The following is a 27780-nucleotide window of genomic DNA, read 5'->3' on the forward strand; positions in this document are numbered from 1 at the left end:
ACGTTTCACTATGTATACTTCTGTAACTTTTGATGTTTGACCTATGTTAATGTATTAATTAAATTAGATAGTATAAAATAATGATACAGGCTAATACTTAAGAGTAACTTGCCCTGTGCTAGACACTCTACTGCTTTACATATTATTTAATTCATATATTTTACAGATGAGGACACTGAGGCCCAGGAAGGCTAAGAACCAGCTGAAGTCCTCCCAGAAGTAAGGGATGGAACTGAAATATTACCCCAGGTGGTCCAAGTCAGATGCACTGCCACCTGGCAACTAAACATTAATAATGCCACTTGTTAGGAGACACAGTTGTGATTATTCACTCTTGACAGTCAAAATAATTATAACAAAAGTAATTTTTCCAGTGACATTATCTTATAAGACTTTACAGATGACATTCAAACGGAACCACCGGAGATGTATCAGATCAGTAATCAGGAGATATGGATGTTAACCAGCTCTACGTTTTCTTTTAAAATCCAAACCTATCACATAACTTAAGTTGCCTGGATTATCACAAGTCCTCCAGCATTTTGGGGTCACCCTTCTCTATAAAGCCAAGTCAAATGGTTTGTGTATGCACCTCAGATCATAAGAGGATCTCACTCACTTTTCCCTATTCCAAAGGCCATATTTCTAATGCATTTAGGACAGCAGGGGACAGGGGTTGTTTCCCGTCTGCTCCTACATCAGGCCACCAGAAAGCCACTTCTGGACTGTTGCCATACATCTATGCATGCTGTATTCTCAGCCTTCATCCCTTACTGATGGTCACTGCCATGGGCTTGGGAACTGGCCCCCTCTTCCCTTATCCTACCCAAGCACCATTAACACAGTAACAGACCATTTCAGGTACCGTCAAGAATATATAAAACAAGACAGAAAGGACTTCACGTCAATGAAGGTAGGCCTTATTTTCTATACAGTATTTGAATCTTGCTTTGCCACACTGTGGAGGAGGAAGACAATGCCTCTGTTTAACAAGAGGCGAAACTCTACTTGTTCCCCCTTTTCCAAATACACTGCTAACAATAAAACTCCCTTTGTAAAAGACACAGAAATTTGTAGTTATAGGAGAGGTTTAAACCATATTAGTTTTGGGTCAGTCTCAGAAGGTTTCTCTATAGGCTCCAAATAGTTAAATGTTCAAGAAGTTGACTATCTGGGAGAGTTCATGAGCCTTCTTTTATTCAATCACCAAGGCTAAAAGTCATAAGCTCAATAAAGAAGAAAACAGAAAACAACTTCTGTTTTTCCTAATTGAAACATCTCTGTAATAGCTGAAAGCAAAGCCTTCAAGTTTCCATATGATTTAAAATTCTTTTATCAACAATGTGACAACGAACAAGAAAATGTATACATCCCAGGGGCAAAACAGTGAAAATATGTTACAGTACCGACCCGTGCACATAGCTACAAATTGCTGGTGATTTTTAAAAACTGATTTAGAAATAAATCTCAAATTGGCCAAATCAGTTCCTAAATGTTAACAGGACACAGTGGATATCTTTTCCAGAATTAAAACTGTCTCAAGTCCTGTGTTAACAATGGTAGGAAAAATTTCATTGTATCAGAACAATCCATAGTTTGTCTCTCAAAATCATTTTAAAAGACCACAGTGGAGATTAAAGGGCAAAATAGTTGCCTACATGATCTTTCCTGATATTAGCAGTCCCTGGGATTACCTCCAGCACTCTCTACTCTTCTGTATTACCTCTCCAGATAACTCTAATGGCAAGTAATCCAAATGCTAGTACTGCTCTGTTGGCATTTGTACCCACCATTCCTTGGAAGCTGGCATTCTCCATGACTTGAACGGATGAAAAGATACTTATGTCAAGAAAACTGCTGGCTCTGTTTTTCCTACTTCAGGGATTCAAAGTACCTATCTTCCTGGGCTCATCACCCCACCTACCCTCCAAGTAGAAGTGCTTAGTGATAGTTCTCAGAATCCACGGGGCTTTCCTGATATCTTTCAGATGGTTTTAACCCAAACATGGGTACAAAGTTCAGTGTCCTAGCAAAGATGGGCAAGGACAAGGTCACTTAGAGTCAAGCGTGGGATTAAGATAAAGCCATTGCTTCATCAGCAATAGGAGGCAGTTAGTAAACTGTCAGTTGAGGGTCAGGATGCTGTGACTGAGCAGGCAGGGGCTGGCCTCTCTGGCCGCAGAGTGTGTAACTGAGGCAATCAGAATGCTTTTGGAAGAACAAAAGGTAGAACGGTGTCAGGGTTAGACACTAGAGCAACAGACTGCTTCAGTCTGTTGTCTGCCAGCTGTGTAGACTTTTGTGCTCACCGTTTTCTCAATTAAAGAAGAAGAATACCTAACTCACAAGTTTTTTTTGGAGCACTAAATGAATTCATACATTTAAGTACTTAGAACAGTACCTAACAAAGCAACTACTCAATAAATGTGTTAAGTATAATTAGCTATCATTACATTACTCTTGATTCTTAAGATGTCCAGGGCCACACCACAGGACACATTTCCTGGCTCACGTTGACATTCTAAGGGACGAATGCCAAGAGGTCTCTTAGATAAGACAGTATGGTCCCTAACTTGGGATCTCACTGAAAGAGGCAGCAGGTATATGGCAGGGCAGTCAAGGTATCCAACCCAACAGATCAGGTAAGATACAACATGGATTTCCTCCTTAGTAACTTCTCTAATTCCATCCTAGATGTTTTTTTAAGAATGAGGAGATTCACCAGTTTTCTAACTGTGGTGGCCATTCTCTTGGCCCTCATTATCTAGGTAAGCAGCTTGGATGGATGGGATAAAAATGCCACACACTCCTCATTAAGTCAGCTCATGATGCAAGTAGATTCCCTCCTTCAGTGAACTTCAGTGTTCGCTTCTGAAGCCTGGCTGAGCAGCAGGGTCAAAGCCCCTTCTTAATAGGTACTGGAGAGGCTGCAATCTGGTTACTCCTTGTCACTCTCTGTAGATCATGGGGCACTCAGTTCCAACTGTCCTCTGCATTGGGTTTTTAGACCAAAATTATAAGACAATAGGAAATGTCAATTTAACATCCCTGCTTACATTCATGTTTGTTTGGGCCTGGTGACTTCTTTACCTGGGAATGCATTTGGAAACTTCAAGTCACCTGCAAAATGTCAGTAAAACTACATACAGTGAAAGAAAGAACCTTGAAGAGTCCATTTTGATGTCAGACAGCATGGGAAATCGTATAGCATTGAGTCTTAACAATGGCCCTTGATCGAATTTAACCAAAGGCAAGTTGTCTTGACTCAAAACTTTCCAGAAAGAGAAATAAAATCAACTTAATTCATTTGGGTAGCAAACAGACTTTGGTGTGTTTTTTTTTTCCTTTTTTTGTTTGTTTGTTTGTTTTTTCATATCCTACAGAATATTTTTTAAGCAAAAAAAATGTTTAAAGGAATAGGGCTAATCCTAGGTCAATTTTAAATAAATTCTGTTTTGTCCAAAAGCAGTGCCAAGTTCACATCAAGCACAAGAAAACCAGAGTAAACACCAGACTGTTGAAAGTGTGATTGTCTCTGCCCTTGAAGGCCACATGGTACTGAGTAGCAGCCATAAAAGCTTTGTGAAAAGTAAATTCAGTCAGAACGCAGACACCCCCCTCCTCTAATGGAGACAGACCAAGGAGAGATGGAGGATTTGCTTTTGACTTGGGATAGAATTTTTATTCTACCACACACAAGGCAGTAAGACAGTGATCAAGACTGACACCTCCTTAGGATTTTAAAATATACCCAAGCCCCAGAGGTGGCATGGGTGGGGGGAAAGCAAGGGAAGGAATGAGGAGATGTTGGTCGAAGGGTACAAAGCTTCAGACAGACAGGAACAGTCATTTCGAGATTTGTTGCCCTGCAGGATGACTATCGTCCAGTGGCAGTAAAGAACTTGCTCGCACGCATGAAATTTCAAGCTAGACATTGGGTTTTTTGGAACAGTTTCTTTCCTTGCCAGGTCAATATCCTTATATAAGTTACTTAAACTTCTCTAAGCCTCTATAAAAAAGAGTTAATAATAATCCTCCTGCATAGAGTTGTGAGGATTAAATGTCTTCATGCATAGGGAACATTTAAAATGTATATTTCAACAGAAGAGATAGTAGACATTGGAGACTCCAGTAGGTTGGGGAGTGGTTAGGGATGAAATACTATCTATTGGATAGGGTCCAATGTACACTGTTCAGATGATGGGTACACTCAAAGCCCAGACTTCACCACTATGCAGTATGTCCATGTAACAACTGTGCTTGTACCCCAAGTCTATAAAAGTGAGAAATAAAATGTATATTTCCAGATAAGAATTTCAAATGTCTTACCATAAAAAATCATATATTAGCAAGATGATAGATATGTTAATTAGCTTGATTTAATCATTCTATATATGTGTGTGTGTATATATATTGTTTTTTGTTTGTTTTTTTTTTTGAGACCGAGTCTCATGCTGTTATCCTAGCTGGAGTGCAGTGACATAATCTCGGCTCACTGCAAACTCCGCCTCCTGGGCTCAAGCAATTCTCCTGCCTCAGCCTCCTGAGTAGCTGAGATAACAGGCATGCCCACCAAACCCGGCTAATTTCTGTATTTTTAGTAGGGACACGGTTTCACCATGTTAGTCAGGCTGGTCTCAAAACTAACCTCAAATGATCTGCCCACCCTGGCTTCCCAAAGTGCTGGGATTATAGGTGTGAGCCACCACACTGGCCTTAATCATTCTGTATTGTATATATAACATCACACTGTACCCCATAATTGTATACAATGATTTGTCAATTAAAGATCATTTAAGAGAGATCAGAGTAAACCATACACCCAAGCTCAATAAGAAATTATCAACTATTAACTTAGAAAATGTCTTATATCTTGATTTGAAGTATATACATTTATTATTTCCTATACCAGATATACTGATAATTTTCAGTCCTACTGATAATTAAAGGAAATTATGATTGTCTTATATATATAGCATAATAATCACTTACTTTACAATATATAATTTGCCACCCACACATTACCATTTTATCTGGCCATTGAACTACAGGTAATGATCCTTTATGAATCAAGCCCCCAACCTGGAGATTTTCTATCTCATGTTCCTTCGGACCCTTGCAAAAGCAATATAGAATGCCTGCAGTGTAAAATTAGGCCTAAACTTAATTATCTTGCAGCCTATTTCCTGAGTTTAATTAACTTTTCTGAGTGGTTTCCACTGCAATGAGGACTAGACCCATTTTGTATTATTTAGTGTCATAATTTTCTCTTCTCCCTTAGTTCCAAGGACACCACAAGCTCCCTCCAGTCCTAATAGCCATGGCAAATGCAGAGATATGAGAACTGAAAAACAGCTATAACCAAAATTAAGAATGTGCTGCTGTGCATACTAATATAGGGTCGGAAATACTGTGAGTGTGCTATCTAATTCCTGCTAGCCTCTAAATGAACTGACTTTAAATATTTTATTATCTTGTTAAGTAAACTCAGATTATAGATTCAAGTCCGTGTCATTATAGATCAGGCTGTTTAAGGAATATGAATTCAGCCCAGGCCAGCAGCTTTTCATATGCTAGAATATGACACACAGTTTGTAGTTTAAAGTGTCTTCCTTCTCCATACTTAGCATACAGCTACTCTAAGAAGACTAGATGCAGCAAGATAACCTGCCTCTAGAAAGCGGCTGAACCTCTTCCCCACAGTAGTGGAGTGAATGTGGCCTTTGGAGCCCAGCAGATTGAAATCAATCCAGGTTTCAGACAAAGGTAACTGCCCCACTGAGGGGTTGTGATGATTAAATAAGATAACCGATCACCTCCCTTGCCTTTCCCTTTCCCAATATAAAATGTTTTAGGGAACAAAACAGTTATTTCTAGGGAAAAGTGTTGCTTGGCTTTCAACATACCAGTGTGTTTTGTGAATGGCTGAGAGGGCATGTGAGCAGGAAAACAGACATAAAGAAGGAGGGGGCCAGGTGTGGTGGCTCACGCCTGTAATCCCAGTACTTTGGGAGGCTGAGGCAAGCGGATCACAACGTCAGGAGTTCGAGACCAGCCTGATCAATGTAGTGAAACCCCATCTCTACTAAAAATACAAAAATTAGCTAGTCATGGTGGCGTGTGCCTGTAATCCCAGCTACTCAGGAGGCTGAGGCAGGAGAATCTCTTAAACCCAAGAAGTAGAGGTTGCAGTGAAATGAGATCACACCACTGCACTCCAACCTAGAGGAGGAGACCTTCTGCTGAGACAGGTAACAATGAAATAAAATAGAGAAAAGTTTGTGAAGAATGTTGTTTGTAAGAAAAAATAGAAAAGGCCATGGAGGGAAGATGGAAGAGAAAGAATATAAAGCATTCAGGACATACAAAGCAAGAACAAGCCACAGCTTCTAAGACAGTCTATGACAGAAAACAAGAACTCTGAGAAAACGGAAGTGCTCTCAGGTCACCTTCTAACCTCCAGGTCCTGCCTCCACTTTTATCCATGGCTTTGGTGCTATTCAAGCACAGAACCTGGCTTTATACCAGGTGGACAGAGTGCTGATGAAGGCTGGTACTGGGAGATGCTGTAAACATTCTGATCCCACCAGGTGCCTCATGCCTGTCTCGCACTCATTCACACTGCTGGTCCAGTCATATGGCTGAGATTTTTCTTGCTTTAAAGCAAAATTCTCATCCTTAGTTCTTTAATGGGGAAGGTAGAGGATGAGGGATGATCTCACCACTGTCCCTGGTCAGAGGGACATTTTGACTGGCTCCATCCAGTCCCTCTTTAGTCCCCCACCTTAGCTAGCCACGGACATTTTCTCTGCCATGCCAACATCTATCTTTGAGCTGTCCAGGATCCTATTTCCCACCTAGGTATAAAGGGAGATAGAATGAGAGGTGCTTACGATTGTGCTGAGCCATGGAAAGGGGCATCTCCACTCCAGGAAGATCAGCTGGGGGCACAGATTGATGCCAGTACTGGTGGACAGGCTGTCCACATGAGGCCCTCTCCCTAGAGCAAAGAGAAGAATGTAGATCTTTGGCTCAGGTTACGTGTGATGCCACAGTTTTAGCTGACACCAATGATAATGGCTGATACTTGCAGTGTTCTTTCCTAGGCTTACCAAGGTGGTTGTCCAGACTCAAACACAAGCAACTCTGGAAATATTCTGTTCTGTATTAAGTGTCCCATTACTGAGGATGTCAGGATTGAACCACCCAATCCTTATATAACTAGGGCAGTGACATGTACTGAGGTCCTGGCATTTTTGTTGCTACTGTTACTGCACTCACATCATCTCTAGACTTGGAAAAATTCCCCTCCACACATTCATCTTCTTGCTTTCATTCAGAATTCTCAAAGCTACCTTGTTTACAGAAATAATTCTCAAGAATTAGCCCAATATTTGATTCTATTTTTCAAAAACAAAAAATAGACTCCTGCATAATAGAGAATTTATATTTCTCTCATATTTAGTCCATAGTCTTGGCCATCGTAGGCCCTTACAATCCATGTACTGGCCCTTATTTTAAATTAAAATTTTTAAGACTTAGCCCTGAGATTATACTGAGCCATAATGGACTTTGTACCTGAACATCTTCTGCCTAGGTCTCTCCCCAGCCGCCCACACACTCCACTGCACAGGCCTTAAATCATCCCTACACACCCTGCTCTTGTACCGGCCAACATCATCCACTGTCTAAATGTAGCTAGCAGCTGTTTATTTACAATTAGATCTGCCACCTGGAAAGCAAACATTCTACATTACCGAATCAATCAATGTTCCAGGGAGTGGGGAAAAAAAGTCAGGTACAGCATGAAATGGAAGACAGAAACATTACGTTATATTGCAGCTGTCCTTGTCCAATGCCATTAGACATTCTCAGCACTAAGAATTAATATAACTACAGCCTATGATCAGCTGTCTTCTAGTCACAGATTTGACATCTAAGAAATACAACTTACTAGAGGTAAGGATTTGGGTTTTAGAAGGCCATAGCCTGATGACATGAACAATCCTGTCCCAAGGGATGGTTCTCTGTAATAGAATCAGGTTTTCCACCCAACACTATGTTTCTCATTTTTTTTTCCAAGTAGTGAATTCAAGTAGTGATTAGAGCTGAATCATACATACTGATACTTCAAAATGATATATTACCGTGTACATGTTACTTGGGGGTATTTCCTATGTATTTGGGTGCACTCTCTCATTTTGGAAATATCAAATGATTAAATCCTCATAAAGTGGCCCTTTACAAGTAATCCTTCAGTTTTTATTGACTTATATATTTACTGGTGTTCTTGACCCTGATTTCACTGTTCATTCATATAGCACAAGTTAAAACATGTTTGCCTGATTTGTTCCTCAAATTAGTAACGCAAAGGAGAGTAACAATTTAGTGGGAATACAGCAGCAAAAGTCTAATGGTGTGGTTTGGGCTTAGAAACTAATGCTCAAATTGGTGAGGCTTTTTGTCAGATCTGTTTGAGTTTTGTTCTAATTTTTGTTTTTTTGGTGGTGATCAATGGGAGTTATAATGGAGAAGCATGACTAGTTATAAAATTGGAGAGTCACTAACCATGAGATTCTAGTATATAACCTAATATTTTTGGCCCATGAAAATTCCATATGAATGCATTCATACTTGTCAATGTCCTCTAAAACTCCCTGCAGTTTGATTGAGTAGCCTTTCAAAGAAACTCTAGAAATGTCCTTCTCTAGCCCTGGTATGCTATGAATTTGAAAGTCTCCACTGTGTGTGCTGGCTCCTAATAGACAACACTATTGCACTATTGTGCAAATGCAGAAACATCTGCTGCAGCCGCTAACAGCTTATTGAAAATGTCTAGCCAATCCTGCAGCAGACCCCCTCTGCCCCCATTAGAAAATATGCTGGCAGTCAACAGAAACACAGTAAAACTTGGAAAGCTTCAGGAAGCAGGAAAAGACAGTGAAGGGCTTTGGGAAAATAAATAAAACCCTCTCAGCCACGTTGTAGGATTGGCCATTTGTGGTTGCAGAGCCTTCATTAAAAGGTTTCCATTTTCTATACCCAGTTGTTTCCCCATAACCTTACAGGTTCAGACTCTACCCTTTCACCACCTAACTACCTCAACCTCAAGAGGAGTAATCCACTTTTATACTACCTGTTCACCTCACTATTCAAAGCAGCCTTATAAATACTCAGTTTCCCAGAGTACATGGGAGAGGATATGTTTTAAAATTATAAGCAAATGCTGGGAAATAGTTAAGTTGGTGCTGTGAGTAGGCAAACTCAGAGAAGGGCCAGACTGAAAGGCAGGCAATCAGACTATTCATTGCGGGACCTCCACAGGCACAAGGGGATAAGGTCCCAAGCTAAATTAAGGTCAATAAAAATTGGAAGACTGTTCCCAGGGGTGGGAGACTGCGTTGAAAACAGAGTGCTAACTGTGGGGCAGTTATTTGCTTCGGGTTCCTTGGGAAAAACAGAAACATTATGGACCTTGCGATGATGCCTTTTCCTTTCTCATAACAGCTCACTGAGTACAAATCAATTGGATATGACCTACTCAAAGTCATTGTGTTATTATAGCTTTTCATTCTTTTTGTTTTACTCCTGGAAGATTCCTCCTTTCTCCTTCACCTTATGTTCTCATTCCCATCCCTCATGGCATTCAAGTAACGTCATATTGGTTTCGATTATTTGATTGAATGCAACATAAATGAGTTCTAACTTTAGCAAAAAAAAAAAAAGAGAGAGAGAAAAAAAGAAGAAAAAAACAGGCAGCGGAAATGGAGAAATAGATTAACTGGAAAGGCAAGATGAGTAGCCAGGTATAAGGAAAGATGAAAACCAGGGTAACACTAGAGAAATGATGGACAGCCTCTTCAAAATCACCAAAAGGATGAGTCAAATCCAACCATTTGGAGTCTTGTTGATGTTATTCTGCTCAGGATTCAAATTCCTAGGTGGGGTTTATGTGCCTACCCTCGGGCAGACTAGGGCTGGGCCCTCAGATTGAGATTCCCATGGAGGCTGTGTGGAGTTGGCGAGGGGAAGGTCTCCAGTGCTGGTGGCAGAAGGTAGGCTGGGTGCTGGGCAGGCACTGCCCTTGATCATCCCCCACAACCACACCCAACATATACATGAAGCAATGGGATGAAGCTCAGAGAAACTACATGTCAGGCTCAGCTCCTAAAATACAAGTTTATCCAACTGCTCTTCACTTTATGTCTAAATACATCCTCTTCTAACAGTGCATTTGATACATTTCATTCCTTCCTTTAACATAGAAATTTCTCATTTCAGTATGTAGCTTTCACAGTGAACTGTCACCAGGCTTTAATTCCTGCCATGGTCTGAACATTTGTGTCCCTCCAAAGTTCGTATGTTAAACAAATCCCCAGTGTCGTGGTATTCAGAGGTAGGGCCTTTGGGAAGTGATTAGATCGTCAGGGCAGGACCTTCATGAATGAGATTAGTGCCCTTATAAAAGAGGCCCCAGGGAACCTGTCTGCCTCTTCCACCATGTGAGGACACAGTGACAAGTCAGCAGTCTGCAACTCACAAGAGGGCCCTCACCAGAACCCAACCAAGCAGCGACCCTAATGTTAGACTTCCCAGTGTCCAGAACTGACAAATAAGTTTCTATTGCTTATAAGCTCCCATTTATAGTACTTTATAGCCCAAATTAGGTTACTAAGATGAATCTCCACTCTTGCCTGTTAAATAATTCTGATTAATTTTATCACAAAGACCAAGATATAGCTATAAAAAGTATCTCCCAAAAAAAGGCATTTTCAATCACATTAGTGCTGCCCAGTAGAATTTCCTGCAATAGTAGAAATGTTCTATGTCTGGGCCATCCAGTATGGTAGTTACTAGCCATATGTGGCTAGTGCAACTAAGGAACTGAATTTATTTAACTTCAGCTAATCTAAGCACAAGTTCAAATAGCCAAATGTTGGCAGTAGCTACCATCTTGGACAGTGCAGAAGAGATATAATATCTAGAAATTCTTTTGGGGGTTCTGTCTGGCTTCTACACACTTCTACACTCATGTATTCCATCAATGTGAAGTGTTAAAGGCTAAACAAATATGTTTCTGAGAATGTTATTAGCAGTCTGTACCAACTGTACAAATGTGGCTGAGAAACCTTGTAGCTAGTTGACTGGCATTAGGTCACCCAAAATCTAAACCATGCCCGAGCAAATACACAAGCTCCAGGAAGTCCCAGGCTTTAGCTCTTCTTTCCACAGGTGTGTGACCTTTGGCAAATCCAGTTTTCTACTTCTTGAAAAGAAGGGGACTAGACTGCATGCCCTGGGGTTCTCTCTTCCAACTCTAACAGCCACAGTTTTAATTTTTCTCCCATTAAAATCTAGAAGCTGTGAAACAGAGGTTGTAAATATAAATGGCTACAGAGTCCAGTCTGGCAAATGAGTGAAACTTGCCAGGTGAGGACTGGAGCAAACCAGAAAACGCATGCCCGAGGCAATTAGTACAGCTGGGAACATCAGTTCATTTCCGTATTCTGATTTTCAAAGAGACCTCAGGAATTTTTATTGTTGACATCTGAAGCAATTTATAAGAACATCTGTGAGCTACCCAAAACTCACCCAGGGTATGACATGGATTGCTTTAGACAGATTATAGCTCTGGAGCACTCCAACTCTGTCCTCCAAGTGGTCCCCCTCCCAGCCGCCACCGCTGCCGCCACCGCCACCACATTCAGAATTGTCTGACCTCTCCCACACTCCCATACTGTCCTCATTTTAAATTATTACTTCTAAAGTTTCCTTCCTGGGCTCCAAACATGATTTACATTAAAACGTTGGCTGTTAGATCAACCCACAACACCACGATTGTCAAGGTGGCTTTGTTTCTAATGACAAAAATTATCAGAATGTAACCAATGTCGACAGATGCCTCATCTCTCCTTAATCATTCGTGACGCTACCAACGAAATTTGAGCATAAACGGAATTCAAGGCCTCTGTGATTCATTGAAGTTTGTGTTTTGAACAAGTTACATTCAACTTAGTCTCAGATAAAATTGCAAATAGTTACTGCCCAGAAAAGTCTTAACTTTTCACTGAAGTATTAGTCAACTACACAATCTTACTGCAGTAAAAAGGCATAACCACCAGGTGGCAGCATTGTATCATTGAAGAAGCTCAGACCTAGAACTTGAGGTATGTTTATAAAAATTGTTTTGGCATCATCTAGTCAATCTATATGACTTCTAGATTTCTTATTTTCAATCAGTTATGAATATTATTTGACATTATTGTGGCTACAGCCATTCACCCTGAAATCAGCTTTAAATTTTTTAAATGTTCGCAGTTACCAATACCTTGCTGATTATTAATCTGCTTGTCTTACAGGGTCCTGGGAATAAAAGATGCCACATTTTGTAAGAGAAACCCTAGATGGTAAGATTTATGTTCTGGAATCCCAGGAGTACTGTATACTAGCTCAGGAGACAACCTAGATAATAAGCAAAGAATCTTTTGGAATACAGGAAGTGCACTTCTGTGTACTCTGGAAATAAACCTAAATTCAGATCTCAACTATAATGCCTAATAACCAGACCCCAACCAACTAAGAATCAGTTTCTTCTCTCATCCTCACTTTCACTCACTCATACATCAATTTTGTCTTTAGTCAGCCACGGGTAACTGCCATCTCCTCGCAATTCAAGACAAAGCAAAATGTATTTTACCACTGAATATATATACATGTATACACACACACACATACACACATATCCATATCATTTTCTACCTAAAAAGAATTTCTTAGTATCACCATATATTCAGAAAGGGTTCTAATTCTTAATTGTCTCAAATGGTGTCTTAGTCCAAGCCTACTGCTATAGACAAATTTGTTCTTTATAAATTACCCAGCCTAACAAAATACCTTAGGCTGGGTAATTTATAAGGAACAAATTTGTGTCTCATTTCTAGAGGCTGAAGTCCAAGATTAAGGCACTGGCAGGTCTGGTGAGTACCACTCTCCACTTCCAAGATGGCACCTCTTAGAGCATCCTCGTATGGATGCAGTGCAAACAGCATCCTCACACCTCTTACATAAGGATGCTAGACCCATTCACAATGGGCCCAACCTCATGACTTAATCACCTCCTAATATTAATATTATCACATTAGTGATTAAGTTTCAACATATGAATTTTGAGGGGACACATTGACCATAGCAAATGTCCTCATTTAAGAAAACAAAACTTTCCATACCTTTTGCTCTTCCTGGCCCCTCCCTGCTTATACAATTAATTTGGCAGAAGTCCACATTTGGACTTGGAAATTCATCATTGGGAGAAGCAGTGCTGAAGCCCAGGAGCTGGGGATTTTGACTTCACTGACCCTTATGGCTCATCCTCACAGTAACCTCTCCCAAAATGGAGGGCAAATCCGCCCCATCTCCATTCTTAGAGGTGGCACAGAAGCAAATTTCTGGCAATATCAGAATAGCCATTTTTCTCTGATTCCAGCAAACATGAGTTCAGAAATAAAGCCAATTCCCAGAGCATTTAATATAAGCTTAGTAATATTAATTGTAAAAAAAAAAGTTCTTTTATTCTTTTAATTTAATGAGACAAGAAGCTAAGAAGCTGATACAGTGGATCATTCAGGTTCTTAGGGATACCTGTCTGCCCTACAGACCCTTAGAAAATCTAAAAGAAGTTATGGACACTCTCTCCACCAAAAAGAAAAGAAAAAAGTCACCTGCACTGTAAAAGAGTACACATTTTCAGAGGACTTGGGAATTGGGGACCCACACTTAGCTTCCAAGAAGAGAACCTTTGGCACCATCAACCTGTTTCCTGCAAGAGCTGTGCTGTGCACATAGGACAGTATAACAGCACATGAAGTCAAGCAGAATGTGATCTACAATCGTTCTCTTCAACCTAAGTATCTACTTCCTAGTAAGTTGTTCGTTTGTCAGTTTTGTATTTTTTGTTTTCTCCAGACCAGAGCATCTGAGAGATGAGCAAAAAAACATCTCCTGAAAAGCCAAGGGAAGGTGCCAGCCTCACAGGTTTTGGGGGTTGGTGAAAAGGAAGCAGACATTCTGCGGGCAGTTTGGTCATCTACCTGGAGGCTTCAAGTTCTGCACATGCCTTGACCGACCTGGCGATTTTCCTTCTAGAAATGTATTCTAAAGAAATCATTGTGACCGCACCAGTGATGTAGCAAAGAACATTCACTACAGTATTTTTTAAAATACTGACAAATTAGAAATAAGGTGTCTAACAATGCTGGCGATGTTAAATCAACTATGGTACATCCATTAAAGAAAATAATATGCAGCCTTTTATAATGGCTTGGTAAAGGTTATTGTACTGAACTGTTTGATATATTACATGGAAAAAGCAGATTCTAGAATAATCTGTGCTATACAGAGATCATTATTTTGATTATATATCCTGGAATAATATCTATTTTGATTATATATCCTGGAATGATACATGCCAAATGGCTAAGAGTGACACCTCTAGGTTATAGAATTAGGGTTGATTTTATGTATTCTCCCTTTCTTCCTTTGATTATTTTTCTCATGTGTATTTTTCTATAATAAGTGTGTAGTTCTGTGTAATAAAAAAAAAAAAGCTAATGTCAGCTTGAGGCATAAGTGCATTCTGAGAATCCTTGCTCACCAAGGTCAAGGCCAGAAGCAGTAGGAAATTTGGAAAGCCAGAGATGTCAAAAATGAGCATCAACAACAAAATTAAGAAATCAAGACAACACCTATTATGGCAAAGAGTTTCAAGGAAAAGACCAATTCCAGGAAGGAAGAATCAGAGCCTTCAGCAGGGTGACTAAGCCATGACAGGGACTAGAAAATCTGCTGATAGACAGGTGAGGTGGTGACTGATATTGACACCTGGCTCAGTTCCCCATTTTCTCCTACTAAAGGGATTCTTTATATATGAAACTTTTATATAAAGCTGATAATGAAATAAATCCAAGTCTCTATAGCTTCATAAATAGTGGTTCCAAAAGTCTAGCCTGTGGGAAAGATTTTTATTTTCAAATGCATATCCCTGCCATAGTCCAGAAAAAAACTGCCACATGTGTGGAAGAGAAAACTCAGCCCTTTCCTAGAAAAGATTAATAGCAGGTGCCAGCTTTTCTGTCAATTGTGCTTTTTACAAAGGGACTTTGTTTCATGTAAGAATATTTGAACTTCTTTTGTAAGTCTGAGCACATTTAACTCAGACACAAGTTAAAAATCAGAATAGGTTTCTTGGATTTGCAGCCTCAATTGATTTTTCTTCTATAAGCTGTGTTTCCAGGCTGTCTGCCTTTCCACAATAAGCTAAAGGGATCCAAGACTCCCAAAGCAGCACTCTGCAGGGATGACCCACAAACCTTATCAATGAAACTCTTTTTAAAAATTTAATAATCCCCATTTGCATGACTTAAAGTCTATCCCTTGTAACAATAGCTGTGGCCAAAAATTCAGTGTCAAAGATAGGGGTACAGTAATCTGACTTTATTTTTTGAGTTCCCATTTTACTAAGGTACTTGATTTTAGTAAATTTCGATTTCCTTCCTTTTCATTGGTTATATCTAAGTTTGGGGGAGTTATATAAAGCCAACACCTTATGAGGGGGTCCCCCTGGTTCTTGTGTCAGCATTCATACAGGTGTCCCCCAGGCTGCACACAGCTGCCCCAACGGCTGAGAGGATCCCAGACTTCCATGTGTTGAGGCACGCCAAGAGAACCCTAATAAAGTGAGTCAAATCTGGGAAGCTGTAACTTCAACTTTAGGCCAATCCAAATATTTTCCCCAAACCAAACATTAAGTGTTCTATCCAAGTCTAATAAATTCAGTAAGTGAAAGACTCTACCTAAGAAAGGAAAAATTATTTCATACATTCTGTAACTAGTTATTATTTCCCTTACCCAAGTGTTTTTCCCAGATCTTTTTGTGCCTTTTAGCTCACTTTTATTCAACTCATAATTTTTTTTTTTACTTTTCAGTGATTCTAAATTATTCTGGAGTGTAATTAATGTATATTTAGCACGTATTTGTCTTTAAGTCACACTGGTATGTATGCCACTTTCCCACATGCATTATATCCCAGGGCTAACACTATTCTCTTATTAGGACATTTTTGTACCCCTTTTCTCCTTCCAACCACACTGTAATAGATGAATGATAAATACAGCCATTCTGTCTTTTCCTTGTGATGGTAGCAGCACCAGAAAATGCCATCAGGGACATGAGCTCTGCACTCTGGGGGCTGGGTTTGAATACCAGTTCAGTTACTTACTAACAGGGTGACCTTCCACAAATTATTTGTGTTCTCTGTGCCTTCGTTTCCTCATCTGTAGGAAGGGGTCATAATAATACCTATCACACAAGGGTTGTTTAAAGGATTAAATGACAATGTATATCAAGCACATGGAGAAGTGTATGACGCAAATATAGGACATTTATTGGAAACCCAAGAACTCAAGTCATAAAGCAGACCTTTCTAAAGTGAGTCATGTTTTCTCCTACTCCTGTATAAGAAAATATCATATACTTATATAGTTATGTGCATAACTACATAAATGTTTTGGGTTTGACCAGAGACTGATATCAAATCACTCATGGCTAGAATAGCAAAGTGCTATAGAAACAAAAGGAGGGCAGGTGTAAACCTTTGTAATTAATCAAAATAGTAATATGCCTCAAATTCTATATAACTACCCCAGGCAAATCTATTTCCGTAGGTAATTAAGACTTCATTTAAGAAGATTTAACACCAATACACATCCTCTTTAGATGACAATGCCCATATATGTTTTCCCCTAAGAGTGTCTAAACTAAAGACTCATGTAGAGGAAAAATCAAGTAATTCTGCATGCCTTCACTTGCATATTTCCAGAGGGCAAGCCTCATATTTTATAAAGAGTTTGTCAGGGTCGGGCATGGTGGCTCACGCCTGTAATCCCAGCACTTTGGAGGTTGAGGTGGGCAGATCACCTGAGGTCAGGAGTTCCAGATCAGCCTGGCCAGTATGTGAAACCCCATCTACTAAAAATACCAAAAAATTAGCCAGGCATGGTGGTGCATGCCTGTAGTCCCAGCTACTCAGGAGGTTGAGGTAGGAGAATCACTTGAATCCATGAGGCAGAGTTTGCAGTGAGCTGAGATCGTGCCACTGCACTCCAGCCTGGGCGAGAGAGCGAGGCTCCGAGGCTCTGTCTCAAAAAAAAACAAACAAACAAACAAACAAAAAAAGCTGCACTCCAGCCTGGGCGAGACAGCGAGGCTCCGAGGCTCTGTCTCAAAAAAACGAACAAACAAAAAAAGCTGTCAGGCATATCAGGAGAGCTTACCCTTTTGACAAAACCCTAAACAAGGATAATTTGCAAGATATAATCCTTTGATATTCTGGATATTGACTCAGGTTTGCAAGATAAAATGTTAAGTTTTTGTTTATTTGTTGTTTGTTTTTTGTTTGTGAAACCTCCGATGAAAAAGTCACCAATCAGAGCTAGCCGAGTGATCCTACCTAGCCTGGTAACTATGTGTGAATGATTTAAAATCCTTCCAAAATAACTCTCCCTGTTGTAAAGAGGTCTTCTTAGCCGTGGGCATTTCATTCATCATCTTTAGCATTTGCTGAAAAAAACAGTTAACTGTTCACCTCTCTCTAAAGATCAAATCCACTGTGTTCAAAACAAACTGCTTTCCTAGAGCTTAAAAAAAAATTGTTTACTTCTAAGTCCTAATGAAGATGTATTAGTTCAAAAGATAATAGAGAGAATAGAGGTCCCAGATACAGCTTTTGAGTGAATCCTGAGAAAGGTCAGTAAGGTCGTAGATAAGAGGTTTCTGCTGCCTTGAATCAATCTTTTAGCGTGTTCCAAGCTCTCTGCAGTCTGTGCTAACCAGCCTTGCCAGGTCGAGGAAGGGTTATCCATTGGAAATGACTTGCATCTGAGACAGCAACAGAACAAATGATTTTTCTTCCCTTAAAAGTTGAGATTGTTCTACACTCCTTTCATACAGTGGGTTTAGATGGGAAGACCAAAATGGCAGCAGGAAATACTTTCAGCAAAAGATGTAACAACAACTCTCATTTACTCAAGCCATTGGATGGCAAGTGGCTAAAAGTATTCTGTTGAACAAGGAGATACTCAGAAACATCAAGGTCCAGAAGAGCTCAGACCTCTGCTAAGTCAAGTACAAGGGAAGATACTGCTTTGGAGGACAGACAATAGTTCCCTCTTTTCTCCCAGAGCCTCAAAGTGGTGTACATCTCAGTCAGAGGTCTTCACTGTGTCTTTACGGAGCAGTGAGGAGGAAATGATGTTTGGCACTCCTGAGAGATTTTCAGAAGACCACTCAGTAAGACCGTGGCAGATGAGAAAAAAAAAAGTTTTCCCACTTATGATAGCTACACTTCATTTTCTCCATCACAGGAATTGATCCTGGGTGCCACTACCAGATGACACAGCAACACAAGTTTTTTTTTTTTAGAAAACAATGTGAGAAAGCAAAATATCTTCACAAGGTCTTCATTGTCCTCAGGATACTCCAGGCCACACTAATCTCTTGGCTTTTGGAAGCACAGATTCAAGTTGAGTAGTTTTCAAGCTTGGCTCCATAGAACCCCTTTAGGGAGGGAGAAGAGCCAGAAGGAACCCTGCCATTCTACCTCAACTTCCCCAGAAAAGCTCTAAATGTATCTTCTTAAAGGGGCCCATGATTTTAATACATAGACATTTTTAAACAACCTAGGCTAATCCTAACCCTTTAAGAATGAAGAAATGGAAGCAAAGAGAATCAAAGAAAAGTACAGGTGAAACAATGAGGGTGGAAATCAATATCTAAAGCAGGCAGCCAGAGCCCAGGGTCTAAAGAGGAGAAGGACATGTTTACCTAGGACCCAGTGCTTACAAGAGGTGGTTCCTCAAAAGTACATCATACAAACCCCTCAAGATGGACTTTACTATTGATTCCCTCTTTGAAATGCACCTCATTTTCTCATAATAGATAGCAGCGCAACTATTGATCTTTCATCATAAATACATTTATCTTCCTACAAATTAACCTTAGTCATTCTTTTTCTTCTCTTTCAATTCCAAACTCTTTTCCTTGGCTATCTCTTCAACCCTCAACCCTTCTATAGGATTTTATTCTGAACTGGTAAAGTCAGTTTGGTCCCACACAATTACATGTAAATTGTATTATCCAACAGTATCAGTTCAATCTTACATCTGTGGCCAGTGTTGTTTTATGAAATTGGAATGAAATACTTTAAATATATATTAATATTTAAATATATATTTTAAGGAAAAAAGTACTTGAAATACTACAAGAGATAATACAAGACTTGGTTCCCTTCATAGGCTGATTCAATGAAACCAGATGATAAAAGGAATCGTATAGTTGGGAGGGTCCTTAATAGATCATGTAAGCCTCTACCACCTTCATAGAGCAACATTCTTAGACTCTACAAATGGGATCAACTTGAAAGGCATCCAGAGATAAGTTTTAAAACACCCTTAAAATTGTTCCCCAGCCATCTCTTCTCAGTTCAATAATTCCATTTCTACATTCTATCATATTTTTATTTTCCATTTATCTTTTGATTCTTTTCTGTACTCCTCTTGATTCTGCATATCCCACTTACCTTGAAGTGCCAGACTATTTACTAGGTTTTAAAAAGGGTCTGAATATAAAAGACTTTTTCTAAGCCCTTACATACTGCTTTTTTGAGACAGTCTACTCTGTTGCCCAGGCTAGAGTGCAGTGACATGATCTAAGCTCACTGCAACCTCTGCCTCCCAGGCTCAAGCAATTCTCACACCTCAGCCTCCCGAGTAGCTGGGACTACAGTTATGTGCCACCATACCTGGCTAATTTTTGTATCTTTAGTAGAGATGGGACTTTGCCATGTTGGCCAGGGTGGTCTCAAATTCCTGGCCTCAAGTGATCTACTGGCCTCAGAATCCCAGGGTGCTGGGAATACAGGCGTGAGCCACCACGCCCAGCCCTATATTCTTAACTGGACATGTGAGTTGCTTTTCTCCAAAAATTACCCAAAAGTCTATTAGCAAATAAATATTACTATTAACATTTTAGTATACTACATATATTCTCAGCTTTTTCTGTGTAGATACAGATTTAGAATATTATTGCTCATGTTTTTGTAAACTTATTCAACAACATATTTTGGAAATCTTTCTGGGTTGTTAAAATAGGTCAACATTGTTTTCATGCTTTTATACTAACCCATTATATGCCTACAACAGCATTTAGATCCAGGATAGATTCTGCCTTCCAAGTTGTTCATCTTTAGTCTCATTCAGGGTGTTCTTGATTGTTCTAGTAATTTCCTAACCGATCTCCTTGTTTGCTTTTCCCTCTATAAGCCATTATCCAAATGGTTGCTGATCTTAGCTTTCTAAAACACAGGGAGGATCACATTTCTCCCTTTTCACAATTCTTCCACTGCTCTTTAGGTTAAGATCCAAATTCCTTCCCAGGGCATTCAACATCCTCCAAAATCTAGCTCTAGCTTGGATTACAATAAGGTCTCACTCTGTCACTCAGGCTGAAGTGCAGTGCCACAATCTCAGCTCAATGTAGCCTCAACCTCCCAGGCTCAAGTGATCTTCCCACCTCAGCCTCCCAAGTAGCTGGGACTACAGGTACATGCCACCATGCCCAACTAATTTTTGTATTTTTAGTAGAGATGGGGTTTCACCATGTTGCCCAGACTGGTCTTGAACTCCTGGCCTGAAGCCATCTGCCTGCCTCAGTCTCCCAAAGTGCTAGGATTAAAGGCATGAGCCACCACCGTTCCTGGCCCAGCCTCCCCTTCTTCTCTAAATCCTAACATCCCAGAGTCCTCACCACTCTCTGGCCCCTCCACGGAAATCCAAGCTTCATCCCTCCCCTCTTGCTTTTCATATTTCCTGTAATGTCCTTTCCCCGCATTGTCTGACAAATTCCCACTCAGTTTTTAAGATTTTCTTCTCTGTAGGCTTCCCTGCCACCAGTAGAGTTGCTTTCTCTGTGTGTAACACCATTTCTATATTTTTATGCAATGACATTTACTATTATTATAACTTTGTGTGCATATTTGTCCCTCCTACAATTCTGGGAGACCCATGCCTTTTCATCCCTAGTGTTTTGCATGGTGAATGGCACTCAACAAATGCTGAAGTGAATTCAATCTCTCAGCCCATGGACCACATTAACAAGATGAGATAAGGTATTTAGGTCAGCTTAAATTTTGTGTCCCAAAGATGAGCTCCATTTTCACCCATCACAATTGTGTCTCTGATAAGTCGGCAGAAATTGAAAATGCTAATCTTTCCTCCTCTAACTTCCAGATTGAGGGTAACATCCCAAATATGCAGGGAATAGCTTAAGGATAGCATCATTGACACTATTTCAACTCTTTCTACTGATAGAAAAGAATGATGATTTCAGGTATCATGTCCTACCTTCTATTACAGTCTACAAACCTCCTGGCAGAGACACCAACTGTGAGAGCAGTCAGTGCTGTATGGAAGATAATACGTCTGCCCAGTGCAGCCTCCTGGGCAGGGACAAATCTATTGGCTGTTTCAAGGCCACGAACATATAACATTTAAATGTGAATTTTGGCAAATATGAAATATTAATTTTTTTACCGGTCTATATGACTTCCATTTTCCCACCCCCTTCTAAGAAATACACAATTTTTCTGCTGAAAACTCTTCTCCAAGTGATACCTCGTGACATAATCCTAGATGGTATTTCCGGGGAAAATAAAGAACATGTCTAGATAACATTGGCTTCAGTGATAGCAATGTTTAGCTTTCACTTTCCTCTTAAGTTTTCTTGGAAACAATGACTTATACTGGTAGCTTTTTCTGGCTTAGTGGAGCATGAGGATTCTTTTTTCAATCAAATGCAGTCCTATAGCACTGCAGTGTTGATGGTGTTTTGCTTTGCTGTTTGTTGTTTTTGTTCTGTTGCTGATTGCCACTGATCTGTTGGATGTTTGACCCCTTATTGGTTTATATGGAGACTGAAACCCAATAAAATCCAAATCAACACTGCAATACAGTGGATGCAGAAAAAAAAAAAGTTGCCAGCCTAACAATTCTTTCCTTAACAAACCACTAGAGATACCCAGTCTCATATTTCACTTGAAAGTCAATGAGAAGAAACATTTGTTCTGTATTGTCCTACTCCTTAATGAGCTTAACAAAGAAGTAGAGAAGTGCTCAAATCAGCGTACAGCTCAATAAACTTTCACAAAGCAAACCTACCAAAGCAACCAGTGCTCAGACCATAATCAGCACACAAAAGCCCCATTTGTGCTCACTCCTCAACATACCCCCCACCCAAAACAACCTCTATCCTGCTTTAACTAGAGATTAGTTTTGGCTGTTTTGAGTTTTACATAAATGGACTCGTTCAGTGTGTACCTTCATGTCGATTTCTTTTCCATACATTATATGTGTGAGATCCATCTTTGTTTTTGCATGTGTCAATGATTTGTGCATTGTCATGGCTATATAGAATTTTTGTTTCAAGAGCATCTAAGCAAACAAGTATTCTGAGGAAAACACTTTGAGATACATGGATCCCAGTGTTAGAATATAAAAGCTTTAATCAAAAGAGCAAAAAGTAAATAAGACCACCTCTGGAAACAGCCTGAAGTCAATTGTTAAGAAGCAGCTGTTTCAGGAGAGAAGTAGAATGGTAAAAAGCTCTATGGATATGTTAATTTGCCTGATTTGATCATTCTACAATGAATAAGTGTATCAAAACATCACATTGTCCCCCATGAATATGTACAATTATTATTTATCAAAAATAAAACTAAAGAGAGCTCTCAGATAAATCAGAAAGGCCATCTTAGAAATACCCAGAACTGAGTCAGGGATCTTGGCTTAAAGGGAAATAAGACAGCCTTCCAAAAAGGTTTTGATTTAGGCTGTCTTTGTTCTCATCTCTTCAGCAAAACCTCTTTTTTGCCTCTCCAGTTCCGACTTTAGAGCCCTAACTGTTCTAAAGGCAATACCCCACTTAGGAATCAGGTTTTGCCACAGCTTTCCACACATTGTATATACATGACCTAACCATTCCTCATGGGAAAGAATATTAGCATTCTGTTGCTACCTCTTTAAAACACAATTTCTTGGCTGGGCGCAGTGGCTCACGCCCGTAATCCCAGCACTTTGGGAGGCCGAGGCGGGCGGATCACGAGGTCAGAAGATCGAGACCATCCTGGCTAACACGGTGAAACCTGTCTCTATTAAAAATACAAAAAATTAGCTGGGCGTGGTGGTGGGCACCTGTAGTCCCAGCTACTCAGGAGGCTGAGGCAGGAGAATGGCGTGAACCCGGGAGGCAGAGCTTGCAGTGAGCCGAGATCGTGCCACTGCACTCCAGCCTGGGTGACAGAGTGAGACTCTGTTTCAAAAAAAAAAAAAAAAAAATGATTTCTTGTATTATTATCAAAAGCCCTCCAGATTGAGGGTAACATCCCAAATATGCAGGGAATACCTTGAGGATAAAATTGTAAGTTTGATACTTTGTAAGTTTGATACTTCAGTGCTGCCACTTTATGAAACTTTCTAAGTTACTATCGTTACTAGCTAACTGATATTTAAGGCACTAACATTTTTACCAATATTTCATAATACTAGCACTTAAGAGAAGTTTTTATTCTGTTATGAAGATGTTAATTAAAGCAATTATCAAAATGGTCCCATAAACATTGAGACCATATTCTGAAAATATAATTACCCTTTATTCTTTTTTCTTCCTTGAGAAAAAAAAAGCCCAAATTCACAAAAAACTTTAGTTTCATAAAACTCATTTGAAGTACATGCAGTAGTTTTTTAAAAGATATTAGTTTCAGTGGCTCTGGAAAATATTCCAAGAATCTAAGCTTTTTCCTACATTCTTCTACTTACGTGAGATTAAGTCTATGATAGAGTTCAAGTGTCCTGGCTTTAAATATTTAACAGGAACAAGAGTAGAGGTGTTGGAATATTTTCCAGGGTATTAGTAAGAGAAAGAAGTGGTTTGTCAGCACATGGTTATTTGAATTCTAGCTATAAATCCAAACCCAGATAAGAGGACACCAAAAGTTCATTTCATCAGCTACCAAGATACACTGAAAAATTTAAAGTGGTCATAAATTGTATTAGCTCCTCCCATCAAGAGATAGATTATTTCCCCACCATGTGAATCTAAGTTGGATGACTCATGACTGCTTGGACTGATAGAATAAGTCAGAAGTGATGTTCTGTGACTTTTGAGCTTGAGCTTCAAGAAGCTTGCAATTTTGCTCTTGCCTTCTGGACTTGAGGCCTCCGTGTAAGAAAAGTGAGTGAGGCCACTGCAGGGAGAGACCAGGCGGAACACACTCTGAAGGCCCCAACAAACCTGTCTTAGTCCATTTGTGCTGCTATCACAGAATACCCAGACTGAGTATCAAGAACAGAAGTGTCTTAGTTCTGGAGGCTGGGAAGACAAAGATCAAGGGGCCAGCATCTGATGAGGGCTGCTCACTGCTTCCAAGATGGTGCTTTGGATAATGCACCCCCAGAGAGGAGAAATGCTGTGTCCTCCCTTAGCAGAAGGACAAAGAGCAAGTCTGCTCCCACAAGCTCTTCCTATAACAGCATTAATTCATCAGGGCTCAGCCAAACACATCCCAAAAGCCCCACCTCCCAGCACTGTTGCATTGGGGGTTAAGTTTCTAACACATGAATTTTGGGGGACACATTCAGACCATAGGACAACCTCCTGATAACAGTTAATTATTTGAATATACCCCCAGAAAGAGCAGCAACATAACTGCCTAATTGAGCCCTGCCCAACTTCGTGAACAAATTGCCAATTTAAGCCACTACATTTGGGAGAGGTTTGTTATACAGCAAGAGATAACTGAGACCGAGCCCATTTCATTGGCTACCAAACACACCAACTCAGTAAGGGAAATGTACTAGCATAGTTGGGGTTTTACTATCAGGTCTCCACCTTCAAATTTCTACAGCACTGCTCTGCCTAGTTTGGTCGCAATTTATTTCCAATCAAGACAACTGTAGTTGACTCCTGGTTATCTGTTCCTGCCCCTATTTACTTCCCACATCAATCTAACTTCCACGTTATTCAAGTGGCTAGGATCCTAATATTCTCCCTGCCGTCACTCTTCCGCTCAAGCCGTGGATAAAACCCTGTCCGTGGTATAAAACCCTGGGCCCAGTATTCATAACCTTCATAATGAGGCTTTGCCTGACTTACGAGAGGTAGAGGAGTATTTAACCATTGACCCCCAGACCCCACAGATCAAGGGTTGTTCCCCTGACCTCTGGGCAGGTGCCATGGCCTAGAAAGTTCCTTACAGCACCAAAAATCTAATTTCTTTATATTTTCTTTAGATTAATAAATTAATCTAATACCTGAGGTATTAGATGAAGCACTTGAAGTGAGACAATCTCAGCTAAAAATAAGTGGAAGCCTGCAGAGAATTGTCCAGTATAGTCACAGCTGAAATCAGAGGGCCAGTCAAGCATTTGTAAATCCATGTGCCAGCTGTACCTGCTGCTCCGTCTGAGGTCATAACATCAATATCCATTTCCTTAGGAAGCCACAGAAAGTCTGATGTAAAAGGTCTCCTAGGAAGTGCACAGATATCCTGGACCTCCTAAGCTGTTTATGCAAACCCTGAACCTCCATAAATCATCTCTTCAGACAATGTTATCTCAGTTAAATTTATCCGTGGACTGTGTCTTCCCAGGAAAAACTTACAAGACAATCAGAAACATCTCCTCTAGAACCACCTGATATAGGATTATGTTGTAAGAGAACAACCCAAGGAGCCTCTATAACCCCAAGTGATCAAAATTTAAATCAATAAGAAATTGACATCGTGTGCTTCTTGATCTGATGCACTGAGAACAACACAAAGATTATCATTGTGGCGATCCTACCAAAGATACAAAACCTGAATTTAATCAGAAAGAAGCATCAGAAAACCCAAACTGAGGAATATTCTTAAAACAAACAAACAAACAAACAAAACTGTCCCGTACTCCTCAAATTTATTGACAGAGGAAAAAAAAAAAAAAAGACCAAGGAACTGTTTGATTGGAGAGACTAAGGAAACATGCTTATAAAATACAACATGGCCCCTGGGTTGGACTGCAGCCTAGAAAGACAGTTGACAATTTTGAATAAGGCCTGTGTATGATGTAGTATTGTGTCAGTGTTAGTTTTCTAATTTTGATTAATTGTATTATAGTTCGATCTGGATGAAATGATGAAGTGGCTCTTGTAAGAGTTCAAAATGAGAAGTTAAAAAGTTTAAGTTGTTAAAATCAGTGGATAGCAGATGAGCAATTGGAAGATGATACCTGAAATAGGCAGATTACAAATGACGTTTGTCATATTTAGTTGGATATTGGTTGACTTGAGCACTGATTTGCAACATGTGTTTGGGGCTATCCCACTACACCCCCAAGTTCACACTCACCTATTTTTACTTGAACATGTCACTTAATTCTTAGAGAAACTTCAGAATAGTGTTGCTCACAGTTCACTTTGATTTTACAATGTAAAATATACATATAAATATTTTTACAAGGGGAAAAGAAAGAGGGAATATCATACAAACAAAAGGCTAACTTCCAAAGAGATAGTTGAATTTCACAATCAGTTAAAACAGAATCACCTGGGAAGCTTGTTTAAAAAAAACTCTGATGCCCAAGTCTCACACCAAACCTATAAAATCAGAATGTATAGGTGTGGGGTATTTGTACAAGTTCTGTGCAATTGTGAGGCATACTAAGAAAGTTTGAGAACCACCATTTAAGAAAATAACTGGTCTCTAAATTAGGATTCATTATCCACTAGATGGTGCCAAGAATTCAAAGATGGAACTTTGTGGTACAGTGTCTATTTTCCTTTGAGTATACAGTGTGTTCATTTTCCTTCTTACCGACTTTCTCTTCCACCTCTCCCCAACTTCTAGGAAAGGGTTACATCACACCAAAATAGATATTTTGTTCAGTATCAGTTTAGCAGCTTCTCCTTGGATTTTGGTTATAACAGACAGGCTCGTTCTGAAGGGATATTGAGAGGAAGTTGTGTGAGTACTCTTCCCTTAGCCTTTTACTTTCTCAGTGCAGATATTTAGAAGAGGAAAATCCACTGTAAGAGGTGGCCTCATTGGCAATGAGTGATTGGAGAAGAAAGAATGGTCTGACCAGTTCCTAAAAGCCATATTTAGCCGTTTGTGGTTTTGATCCCTGTCCTTTCCCGGAAACAATGACTTCAAGAACGTACCACAACTATTTGATATGTTATATCAGTTAAATAATAAGTCATATTATTAAATAATATCAGATTACTCTTAAGCTACCACTGCCTCAATGGAAAAGCATTTGACAATTTCTTAAACTGTTTTATCCTTTCTTTATCCTCAGGATTTTTGCAATTAAAAAATCCTGTGCAGATGATAATCTCATTTCAGTTTTTCTGATGAGTTTATGTGTTTGGAATCTGCTCCAAGGCACTGTGTTTATCCTCATGAATGTTTATTTTTAAATGTGTATTGAATAGAAATGGCTAGAAAGCCGAGCAAGACAAATAACATTTTATTAATCCTTGTCTTAGTCTCTTTGTGCTGCTATAACAAAGTACCTGAGACTGGGTAATTCATGAAAAATAAAAACAAAAAATGTATTTTCTTACCATTCTCGAGGCTGGGAAAGATCGGGGCACTGGCTTCTGATGTGGGTTTTTTGGCCACATCCTCACACGGA

The 27780-nt window shown here is 39.7% G+C and overlaps 1 long non-coding RNA gene across 2 annotated transcripts in view; it reads left to right on the forward strand.

Annotated features, from left to right (window-relative positions):
• Positions 1-25516, forward strand: part of LOC129533504 (uncharacterized) — a 68949-nt gene extending 43433 nt beyond the window's left edge. Inside the window, exons 4-7 of one of the 2 annotated variants that reach the window (XR_008679774.2) lie at positions 167-913; positions 5628-5766; positions 12360-12407; positions 25396-25516. This is a non-coding gene — a long non-coding RNA (uncharacterized lncRNA). Of the gene's footprint in view, positions 1-166; positions 914-5627; positions 5767-12359; positions 12408-13962; positions 14314-25395 lie in introns of those variants that run through there. The other variant, XR_010133935.1, reaches the window with a different exon arrangement.
• Positions 25517-27780: the final 2264 nt, after the last annotated feature.

Source organism: Gorilla gorilla, chromosome 4 (genome assembly GCF_029281585.2).
Source record: "Gorilla gorilla gorilla isolate KB3781 chromosome 4, NHGRI_mGorGor1-v2.1_pri, whole genome shotgun sequence".
NCBI lineage: Eukaryota > Metazoa > Chordata > Mammalia > Primates > Hominidae > Gorilla > Gorilla gorilla.